Here is a 12,011-nt window from a genome sequence, read left to right on the forward strand (position 1 = left end):
TGATGCAAAGTATCAAAAAATTCTAGAACTATATCTTCCTTAGTGACATGGTCTCTAATGAAGTGATGTCTTATTTCAATGTGCTTAGTTCTAGAGTGTTGGATGGGATTTTTAGTGAGACAAATAGCACTAGTATTGTCACACTTGATAGGAATGGTACCTACTTCAATTCCATAATCAAAAAGTTGTTGTTTCATCCATAAAACTTGTGCACAACAACTACCAGCTGAAATGTATTCGACTTCAGTGGTAGATAATGCAACACAATTTTGTTTCTTTGAAAACCAAGAAATCAGCATATTTCCAAGAAATTGGTAAGTACCTTAGGTGTTTTTCCTATCTAATTTGCATCCTCCCTAATCCGCATCAGAAAAAGCATGCAAGCTAAAGCTAGAGTCTCTAGGATACCAAAGTCCTAAACTAGGAGTGTCCTTAAGGTATCTAAAGATTCTCTTGACAACTAATAAATGTGATTCCTTAGGGCATGATTGAAATCTAGCACATAAGCAAACACTAAACATAATATCCGGTCAACTTGTAGTTAGATAAAGCAAAGAAACAATCATTGACCTATATAATTTAACGTCCACACATTTACCTTCTTCATCCAAGTCAAGCTTTGTAGAAGAGCTCATTGGAGTGTCATGAGGTTTCCCATTTTCCAGTCCAAACTTCTTGAGCATATCTTTGACATACTTAGCTTGATTGATGAAGATGCCATCTTTTCTTTGCTTGATTTGGAGTCCCAAGAAAAATGAGAGCTCCCCCATCATGCTCATTTCGAATTCACTTTGCATTAGCTTAGAAAATTCTTGGCAAAGAACATCATTAGTAGAACCAAATATTATATCATCAACATAAATTTGAACTACTAATAAATCTGTACCTTTATGCTTTAAAAACAATGTAGTGTCAACCTTCCCTTTTGAAAAACCTTTTTCAATTAAAAAATTTGACAATCTTTCATACCAAGCTCTAGGAGCTTGTTTTAAACCATAAAGTGCTTTTGTTAATTTAAGAACATGATCCAGAAATTTTGAATATTCAAAACCTAGAGGTTGTTCCACATACACTTCTTCTATTATAAAACCATTTAAAAATGCACTTTTAACATCCATTTGATATAGTTTAAATTCATGAAAACATGCAAATGCTAATAACATTCTAATTGCTTCCATCCTAGCTACGGGAGCGTATGTTTCATCATAGCCTATGCCCTCTTCTTGAGTATACCCTTGAGCAACAAGTCTAGCCTTGTTTCTCACTATATTACCACTCTCATCAAGATTATTCCTAAATACCCATCTAGTACCTACAGTAGATTTATTACTAGGCCTTTCAACTAATGTCCATACTTTACTTCTCTCAAATTGATTTAATTCTTCTTGCATAGCCATAATCCAATGTTCATCATTTAATTCTTCTTTAATATTCTTAGGCTCTATGCATGAAATAAATGCAACATAATTACAAATATTTCTAAGAGAAGATCGAGTTGTTACCCCTTTGAATGTATCACCTATAATCTCACCATCCTTGACATAGTTGTACTCTCTTGGATAAGATACTTCCCTTTCTTCAATGGTTGGATTCTCAAGAGGATCATGAGTTTCCTCATCTTTCGTTTCTTTCTTTGATGATGATTCTCCAACGTCATGTCTAACGTCATTTGTATTAATAATACCTACATCATCATTCAAACAAGAATCCTTCCTCGGAAGGAGATTATCATCGAAAACAACATGTATAGACTCTTCTACAACCAAAGTTCTTTTATTAAATACTCGATAAGCTTTAGAATTTAAGGAATAACCCAGAAAAATTCCTTCATCACTTTTAGCATCAAATTTTCCAAAGTTTTCTTTACCGTTGTTTAAAACAAAACATTTACATCCAAAAGGATAAAAATAGCTAATGTTAGGATTTTTATTTTTGAAAATTTCATATGAAGTTTTCTTTAAAATTGGCCTAATCATTACTCGATTTACAACATAACAAGCGGTATTTGTGGCTTCCGCCCAAAAATATTTTGGCAAATTATTTTCACAAAGCATGGTTCTAGCCATTTCTTCTAAAGTTCAATTTTTCCTCTCAACAACTCCATTTTGTTGAGGGGTTCTAGGTGCTGAAAATTATGGCTAATACCATTAGAATTACAAAACTCATTAAATCCAAGATTTTCAAATTCAGTGCCATGATCACTTCTAACACTAGTGATAAAGTAACCTTTTTCGTTTTGGATTACTTTTGAAAATGTGATGAAATTTTCTAATGCTTCATCTTTAGTACTTAAGAATAGAACCCAAGTATATCTAGAGTAGTCATCTACCAAGACAAATGCATATTGTTTTCCACCCAAGCTAGTAGTCCTAGTTGGCCCAAAAAGATCTATATGGATCAATTGTAATACTCTACTAGTTGACACATCTTTAATGGATTTAAAAGAAACTCGCTTTTGTTTTCCTTTAGCACAAGCATCACAGATTTTATCATTATCAAATTTAAGTTTAGGCAGCCCTCGAACCAATTCTCCTTGAACTAACCGTTGCAAAAAACTCATACTAGCATGTCCTAGTCTCCTATGCCATAACCAACTATCATGCTCATCCTTTGCAACTAGGCATAAATTAGTCATTTCTATAGAGTCTAAATGCACCATGTATATGTTTCCTATTCTATGACCAACAAGCATAGTCCTATTAGATGCAATGTCAATGACTTTACAACCATTAGTTTCAAATATGGCATTGAATCCCTTATCACATAATTGACTAATACTAAAGAGATTATGCTTTAATCCATTCATATATAACACATTTTTAATTTGTATGGAAGAGGTATTACCTATTGTACCTATACCTTCAATGTGACCTTTTGAATTATCACCAAAAGTCACTTCTCCTCTATTTTTGGTGTTAAGCTCTTTGAACTGGTTTTTGTCTCCGGTCATATGTCTCGAGCATCCACTATCAAGGTACCATGAATTTGGATTTGTTTCCCGTGCCTTGTAGCAATGCTCCTTTTCCTACAAACATAGATTAATTTCTAATTTTTGGTACCCAAATTCTTTTGGGTCCATATTCATTAGTTTACAAAATCCTAGTCCCCTTTGGTATCCATTTATGAAGGACATACTTATCTTTAGTAGTAATGATTTCTTTAGGAACCCACATACTTCTAATGATTTTTCCATTAGAGGTTCTTTGGGGACCTCTATGATTGTAGTTTTTAAAACTTTTTATAACAAAGTTGGATTTTGAATTTTCTCCTTTTTCAAAACGTTTTGTTCCAACTTTATCAAAAGAAGCTTTAAGATCATCAATTTTCTTTTAATGATCCTCATTGACCTTTGAAAGTAAATTTTGCAAATTCGATTTTTTCTTTTCAAACTCTTCTAGTTTGATTTGCAAATCTTTGATTTTACTTTCAAGATCGTTGATGGTTTTAGATACGAGTTTATTTTCATTTTTCAATTTTGAAATATTATTTTTATGTTTTAAAAATAATTTCTCATAATCCGAAGCCAACCCATTATATTCCTCTAATAGCTCATCATAAGATAAATCATCAAAATCAGATGAGTTAGAGGTTACCTTAGAATCTTCCCCGAATACCATCAAGCACAAGTTTGCTACTTGTTGTTCCTCTTCATCAGAACCTTCTTCATCACTCCATGTAGCCATATGAGCCTTGTGCTTATTCTTTGATTGACCCTTTCTCTTCAATTATGGGCAATCATATTTGGCATGCCCCGGTTTTTTGTATTATAGCAAATGATTGGGTCTTTCTCTTTTGGTTCATTTGTTAGGCCTTCATTTCATTTGAATTTTCTTCCTCGGTAAGGTCTCATCATTTTTCTGAACTGTTTGGCAAACAATGCCATTTCCTCATCATCGTCATCTTCATTCGAATCACTCTCATCTTTTGTGGATTTGAGAGCAACTCCAATGTTTTTCTTCTTCTCCTTCTCTTTTGGTGTCTCGTCAATCTTATCGAGGTCCACCTCATCTTCAAGCATCATTTCATGAGTGAGGAGGGAACCAATTAGTTCTTTAAGAGTTAAGGACGTTAGGTCCTTCGACTCGATGATTGACGTCTTCTTTGATTGCCATGATTTTGGAAGGGAGTAAACTAACTTCCTCACAAGCTTTTCATTTGAAATGATCTCTCCATATGATTTGAGACCATTGATAATCGTTGAGAATCTATCCGTCATAGCTTTGATATCTTCATTTGGTTTCATCCTGAAATTTTCATAGATATTCGTTAGAATACTAATTTTATATTTTTTTTACCTCATCGGTACCTTCATGAGTGACTTGAAGTTTGTCCCATATTTCTTTGGCGATTGTAAAATATGAAACTTTTCCTTATTTATCTGGTCCAAGAGCACAAAATATGATATGGATGGCTTTGGAGTTGAGCTGGAACATTTTTGTCTCTCCTTCACTCCACAATCTTGGATGAGTGAGAGGCTTGATGTATCCTTCTTCTACGACATTCCATGCTCCCATGTCACTTGCTTGATTGAATTATATCATCCTATTTTTCCAAGGAGGCTTGTTATCGTGCATCAAATCGAGACCGGAGTCGAAGTTTGAAGTAGAGGTCATTGATGACTTTGATTATCGATGTAACTCTTCCCGAATCGACTCAAGAGGCGATTAAACCTTCAAATGAGTTAGGCTCTGATGCCAATTATTGAGTTAATTGATTGACGAAATCTTCCAAGAGAGGGGTGAATTGGCAATTAACATTTTGTGGAAGCTTTTGTAGAAAATTGAAAGTAATTGCATATCGATTTAGAGTGGTTCGACTTTATCAACCAAAGTCTACGTCTACTACCTTAGCTATCCACACTAAGAATTTTCCATAAATTGACTAATTTGTCTTTCTTTTGAGGACAAATAGTAACCTTACAAACCCTCAAGAATTATACCCCAAATTCTTGAGAACACTCTCTCCCAAAGAGAACAATACAAATTTGCAAACTTACAAGGAAATCCTCACAAGGTAAATTGTTTGCACAATTCTAGAACAAGAAAAGAACACTAAAAAATAATTACAAATGAGCACAAATGATGTTCTTGAAAGCAAAATGAATATTGAAAGGAAAATTGGCTTGATTTGCACAAACTTGGTATTTGATGCTTTCTCTCTTGTTTATCTATGATTTCTTATTGATCAAAGGCTTCAGAACTTGTTTAAATACACCTTGAATCACTTCTGAACGTTGGGGATGATTAGTGGAGATAATAGAGTCGTTTAAGTGTGAAATCATTTAATAAAACAGCTTGGAGCGTGGGGGAATCGGTACCCCTCATGGGGAATCAGTTCCCTAAGTGTAAAATTCAAATATTTCGACCGTTGAACAGTAGGGGGAATCGATACCCCTGGGGGGAATTGGTTCCCTCCAAGCATACTGGAATTCTCGGAGCCAAACCATTCAGGGGGAATCAATACCCCCTTGGGGGTGAATCAGTTCCCTATGGACAAACTGTAATTTTTGGCTTTGAAACAGTTCGAAATACTTTGTAAAATTGTTTTAAAATTATTTTACTATTAAAACTTAATTTTACACTTTAGTAAGGATTTAAAATAAACCTTGAAATACTTTGAGTAATATTTTGATATTCGCTTAATATATCGAATGTGATTAGAAAAATCTTTTTCAAAATTAAAATTCTTTTAATTTAATTTGTTATATCGAAACATCAAAATGTTTTCAACAGGAATCGATACCCCCTTGAAGGGGAACCGATTCCCCCTTTGAATGGGAACAGATTCCCTCCTTGAGGGAATCGATACCCCCCACGTGTTCTGGATATATCACGACCAGAAAACCCATTCTCTCAAAACCTCTATTCTTTCTTAAACGTCGTTCATCCTCTCTTTCTCTCAAAATCTCCATTTTTGCCAAAATCATCAAATACAAGTCGGAATTAGATCTTTCTTCAACTTCTAATTCTTGCAAACAACATCACATTCTCATAAAATCCAAATTTTCAAGGTAATATTTCAAAATCCTCTATTTCGTTGATTTTTGAACTTAGGACTAGTTTTGATTAGTTCTAAGATGAACATTACATCGGGCATTGGTTATATGATGATTTTACAACCAATTTCATCAAAAATACTCAATTTTTCAAAATTATCTTTTAATTTTGAAATTAAAAAAAAATCAAAAATTGTTGTTTTAATTGATGTTTTTGAATAAATTATGTTGTTTTCATAAAAACTATACGTATTATGATTTTCAAACATTATTTTCCAAATAGATTTTTCAAAACATTGCCCTTTAGGATTCAGTTTAGAGAAACTTGAAATATTGAGGACTCATTTGAGTTTTGGGTTTGATTATATTGCATACATGTGTTTAAATTTGCAGGTTACATATTCTATTCCGATTCTTAAACTATGTCAAATCCTAAACGACCTAGGACATTGTCTAGACGCTCAAGTCAAAACCGACCTCTTATTCCTCCACCCAATCCAAATAACCTAAATATTACCATTCTAAACTCTTGTTTCACGTACCTGGTCGTAGACAAGATCTATATCATATCCGGGAAGAACGTATCCCTTCAATCCAAGCTATAGAAGATATGTACTTTCAATATCTTCATACTCTTAAATCCTAGAAGTTTGATAAACTCTTTAAACTCAAACCTTTGGTTTATCATCAATTAGTCCGCATTTTTCTATTCCAATGTGGTATGTGTCCAAAACGAGCGTCGATCTGAAATTATAGGAATTCGATCCTATCTTTTAGGACAATTCATTTTATTGACTCTGACATAATCGCTACCCATTTTGGACTAGATAACTCAGGTTTAATAAAAAAAATGTGGATTCACCTTATAAGTCTAAGGATAGTGAGAGTACCCTAAGAACTCATCGTGATAGATTCCTTCATTATTTGATCTCTTGGTGGTTTAGACCATCCGGAGGTAGGTACTCCTCCCTTAGGAACATAGATATATGGTGGATATATTGTATCTAACATAAAAAGAAGATTAATCTGCCACAAATCATCTTTAGTGAGTTTCCATAAACACTGTCCCTTCCAAGAATATAGAAACCTTGGTTTATGGTTGTCTCCTTAGTAATTTGTTTATCAAACTCGGTCTTAGGGTCAATTGGTCAATGGGTTTATCGTCCCGAACTCAGAACTTTTAATTGTGAAACATTTTGATGTTCATGAATTGTTTTATTTTGGGTGTTTGAATTTTCACTTTCATTTTGAGCTTAATGTTTATTTTTGCATCATTTATATATTAGTTGCATTATGATCAATTTTTTGCCATTTCACATTGTTTATGAATATTGAATTATGGAACTAATGGCTAATCTTTCTCTTGATTATGATCTTAGCAGCTTACGCTATATTTAGTTATCAATTGGCTAATTGTTTTTCAAAAACTTGTTTAAAATATTTTAAAGGTCTTTTTGATTTAATAAAAAGGTGGAGAAATATTAAAGTGTTTTTAAAAGGGAGAAGTGTTAGAGTAAGGGGGAGTAATTTCAAAACTTGATTTCAAAATCTTAAAATTACTAAAATCTTTTGTTATATAAAAAATGGGGAGATTGTTGAAAACATTTTGATATTTCGATATAACAAATTAAGTTAAATGAATTTTAAGATTTTCCAAAATATTTTTTGAGTATATTCGATATAATTATTCGAATATCAAAATATTACTCCAAATCTTTCAAATGTCATTTTTAATCCTTACTCAAGTGTAAAATTAAGTTTTAATCTTAAAATAATTTCAAAACAATTTTACAAAGTATTTCAAACCGTTTCAAAGCCAAAAATTTCAGATTGTCCAGAGGGAACCGATTCCCCCCCAAGGGGGTACCGATTCCCAAATGAATGGTTTGGCTCCGAGAAAAACAGAATGCTCGGAGGGAACCGATTCCCCCCAAGGGAGTACCGATTCCCCCTGTTCAACGGTCAAAATATTTTAATTTTACACTTAGGGAACCGATTCCCTATAAGGGGGTACCGATTCCCTCCACGCTTCAAGCTATTTTATTAATGGTTTTCACACTTAAAAAGATCCATTGACTCCACTAATCATCCCCAACGTTCAAAATCAATTGAGGGAGTATTTAAACAAGTTCTGAAACCTTTGATCAACAAGAAATCATAGAGAAACAAGAGAGAAAACATCAAACACCAAGTTTGTGCAAATCAAGCCAATTTTCCTTTCAGTATTCATTTTGCTTTCAAGAACACCATTTGTGCTCATTTGTAATTATTTTTTAGTGTTCTTTTCTTGTTCTAGAATTGTGCAAACATCTTACCTTGTGAGGTTTTCCTTGTAAGTTTGCAAATTTGTGTATTTCTCTTTGAAAAAGAGTGTGCTCAAGAATTTGGGGTATAATTCTTGAGGGAGTTGTAAGGTTACTCTTTGTCCTCAAAAGAAAGAAAAAATTAGTGAATTTGTTGGAAAATCCTTATTGTGGATAGCTAAGGTAGTGGACGTAGACTTTGGTTGAGAAAGTCGAACCACTCTAAATCGTTGTGCAAATATTTTCAATTTTCTGCAAAAGCTTCCACCAAAATTTTAATTGCCAATTCACCCCCCTCTTGGCCATTTCCATCAATCGATTAACTCAACAATGGGTATACCTCTTGGTTCTTCAAGGTTGCTTAGGATATTTTTGGAAATGATTTTTTTGCTGCTATGAGGTATTTCTTTCAATCTTCCTCCTTACCGCCTGCTTTTAATGGTACAACCATAGTTTTGGTTCCTAAGTCTTTGAATGCATGTATGGCAAATGATTTTAGGCCAATTTCTTATTGTTCAGTGGTTTATAAAGCCATTACCAGAATCCTTGTCACTAGATTAGCTTATTTCTTTCCTGGTATGATCTCTGCTAGTCAGTTAACATTTGTTAAAGGTAAGAATATAATTAATAATACACTGCTTGCTCAGGAGATTGTTAGAGGCTATTCTAGGAAAAGTATTTCACCTAGATGTGCTATTAAGATTGACTTGCAAAAGGCATTTGATTAAGTAAACTGGGATTTTTTGCTGACTGTTCTTGAGGCTATGGGTTTCCCTGGTGGATTTTGTGATTGGATTAGGGCATGTGTTATTATACCCAAGTATTCATTTTCTTTGAATGGAAGTTTGGTGGGGTATTTTAAGGGTCAAGAGGGGTTAGGCAAGGAGATCCATTATCTCCTTACTTATTTTTCATTGTTATGAATGTTCTCTCTTCCTTGTTGGATGTTGCTGCTAAAAAGGGTATATTCAAATTTTATTCTAAGTGTAAGAGAGTCTCTCTTACTCATCTTTGTTTTGTGAATGATTTTCTTGTATTTTGTCATGGTCTCTTGATGCTTTGATTGGGGTTCTGAGCACTTTAGAGAAATTCTATAAACTTTATGGTCTTAGATTGAATGCTTTGAAAACTGAGCTATTTGTTTGTGGATTGACTGAGAATGAACTTGAGCATATTCAGATTGCAACTGGGTTTTGGGTGAGGCAACTCCCTGCTAGGTATCTTGTGGTGCCTTTGGTGACCCGAAAGCTTACAGGGAAATATTGCTCAGCTTTGCTGGTAAAGATAAAAGAGAAGTTTAGTCAATGGTCCAATAAGAAATTATGTTTTGGTAGACTGTTGCAGTTTGTTAAAACCGTCCTGTTCAGCATTTTTAACTACTGGAGTAGGCAGCTCATCCTATCTAAGGGTGTCATTAGGGACATTGAGAGGCTATGTATGCATTTCTTTTGAAAGGTTAGTGGTACCTCAGCTAGAAGAGCTCAGGTGAGTTGGAGTCAGATATGTTCCTTGAGATCTGAGAGAGGTTTGGGGTTAAGAAATCTTACTGTCTAGAATAGAGCTTGTTGCATTTTGCTTGTTAAAAATATTTTGGTAGGAGGAGGCTCACTTTGAATTTCTTGGGTTAATGAATATTGTTTTAGATATATGGATTTTTGGAATGTAGAGTATAAGGCTCATTTTAGCTGGATCCTAAGTAAACTGCTTAAATTGCGAGAAGAGGCTAGGAGGTTATTTTATCCTAATGTTAATTATATTTAAATTAAAGGCAGTTGGTTATGGGAAAACATTCAGGACATGAGGGAGAATGTTAGCTGGCATCGCCTTATTTGGTTCCCTGCTCATATCCCAAAGTTTTCTCTAATCTCATGGATGGCCATTCTTGATAGATTGCCTGCAAAAGATAGACTTGCACGGTTTGGAATGGTTACTGATAATGTGTGTGGTATGGGGTATTGGGATGGAATCTAGAAACCATCTCTTCTTAAATTATACCTATGTGAGGGAGGTGTGGGGTGCTGCTTTTCACTCTTGTGGGCTTCGACAGGAGCTATATTATTGGTATGAAGGCTTTCATTGGATTGTTGTGAATCTAAAGGGTAAATCTCTCTTAGTGCGTATTCTTAAGCCAACTTGGACTGGATTTGTGTACTTCATTTGGGAAGAACGTAACCATAGGCATTTTAGAGGGTTGATTTATTCGGTTGATACAATTGTAAGTAAAATAAAGGAGGCTGTTAAGGTTAAATTGCATAGATGTTGCATGAATAGGCTAGATGATGTAAATAAGCAATTATGCATAGATTGGGGGTTGATCTAGTTGTCTAGTTGTTTGTTCTGTTACTTGTAGCAACTAGTTTGCTTTCTTTTTAGATGAATATACATTTACTTATCCAAAAAAACACTTAGCATAAACAAAAATCGCATCATTCATTAACAATTGAACAAAGTATCATTCAAGCGTTATCCAACACCAAATAAAATAGTTATGGTATGGAAAATATCATCCAAAAATCATTCTTTAAGTACATCCCTTTAAAAGATATAGAAATAAAAAAACAAAGGAAGAAAAACTCCCAAAATAATCGTCATAGGTTGGCGGATTTGTATGGATTACATGAAGCTAAACAAGGCGCCAAAAAAAGACCACTTCGCCCTTCCTTTCATTGATCAGATGCTTGATCAATTAATAGGCAAGGCATTTTACTGTTTCCTTGACGGATATTCTGGATATAATCAAATCATCATAGCATGATCAGGTGCTATAATGATCTGATTATATCCAGAATATCCGTCAAAGAAACAATATAATGTCTTGTCTGCTAACCGATCAAGTATCTGATTTATGAATGGAAGGGGGAAGTGGTCTTTCTTTGTCGCCTTGTTTAGCTTGTTGTAATCCATACAAATCCGCCAGACTGTGACGGTTCTTGTAGTCAAAAGCTCATCATTTTTATTCTTTACCATGGTCACTCCACCTTTCTTCGATAAGCATTAAACTGAACTAACCCAATAGCCATCGGATATGGGATAGATTACCCCAGCATCAAGTCATTTTATAATTTCCTTCATTACCACTTTCGTCATTATAGGATTAAGTCTCCTTTGGGGTTCCACAGAATTACTATGGCATTCATCGAACTGGATCTTGTGTATGCATATGGTAGGGTTGATTCCCTTCAAGTCTGACATAGTCCACCCGAGAGCTTTTTTGTGTTGTGACAAAACATTCAACAAACTACCCTCTTGCTCGGGGGTTATACTAGCAGAAATTATAATTGGTAAAGTATTGTCACTCCCTAGATAAATGTATTTCAAATGTGATGACAAATGTTTAAGTTCTAAGGTAGGCGCATGATGTAATGAAGGTTTTGGAGGAATAAATTCATTGAAATCAAGGGGTTCGAATCTCATACCTGGTCTAGCTTGAAGTAAACTAGATTTTTCCTCCTCCAATGATTAATCTGCATACTCTTCATTTGTTCTATCTTCAGTATATTCTTTCTTTGTTTCAATCGGAGAAATTTTGCCTACCTCATTATGAAAAATTTCTCCTGGGCCAAAATTTTCGTTTCTCTCTAGCTATAAAATATCGTCAGGATAAAACTCTGCCCTCCATGAATTGCTTTACTTGGTGTATGTTTTTGTTTCACTGAGATAATTATTTTATGGTTCATGAATAATGCATTATGATTTTGCTTACGTCTGTTTTG

This window comes from Hibiscus syriacus, unplaced genomic scaffold, assembly GCF_006381635.1.
Source record: "Hibiscus syriacus cultivar Baekdansim isolate YM2019G1 unplaced genomic scaffold, ASM638163v2 tig00000340_pilon, whole genome shotgun sequence".
Lineage (NCBI taxonomy): Eukaryota > Viridiplantae > Streptophyta > Magnoliopsida > Malvales > Malvaceae > Hibiscus > Hibiscus syriacus.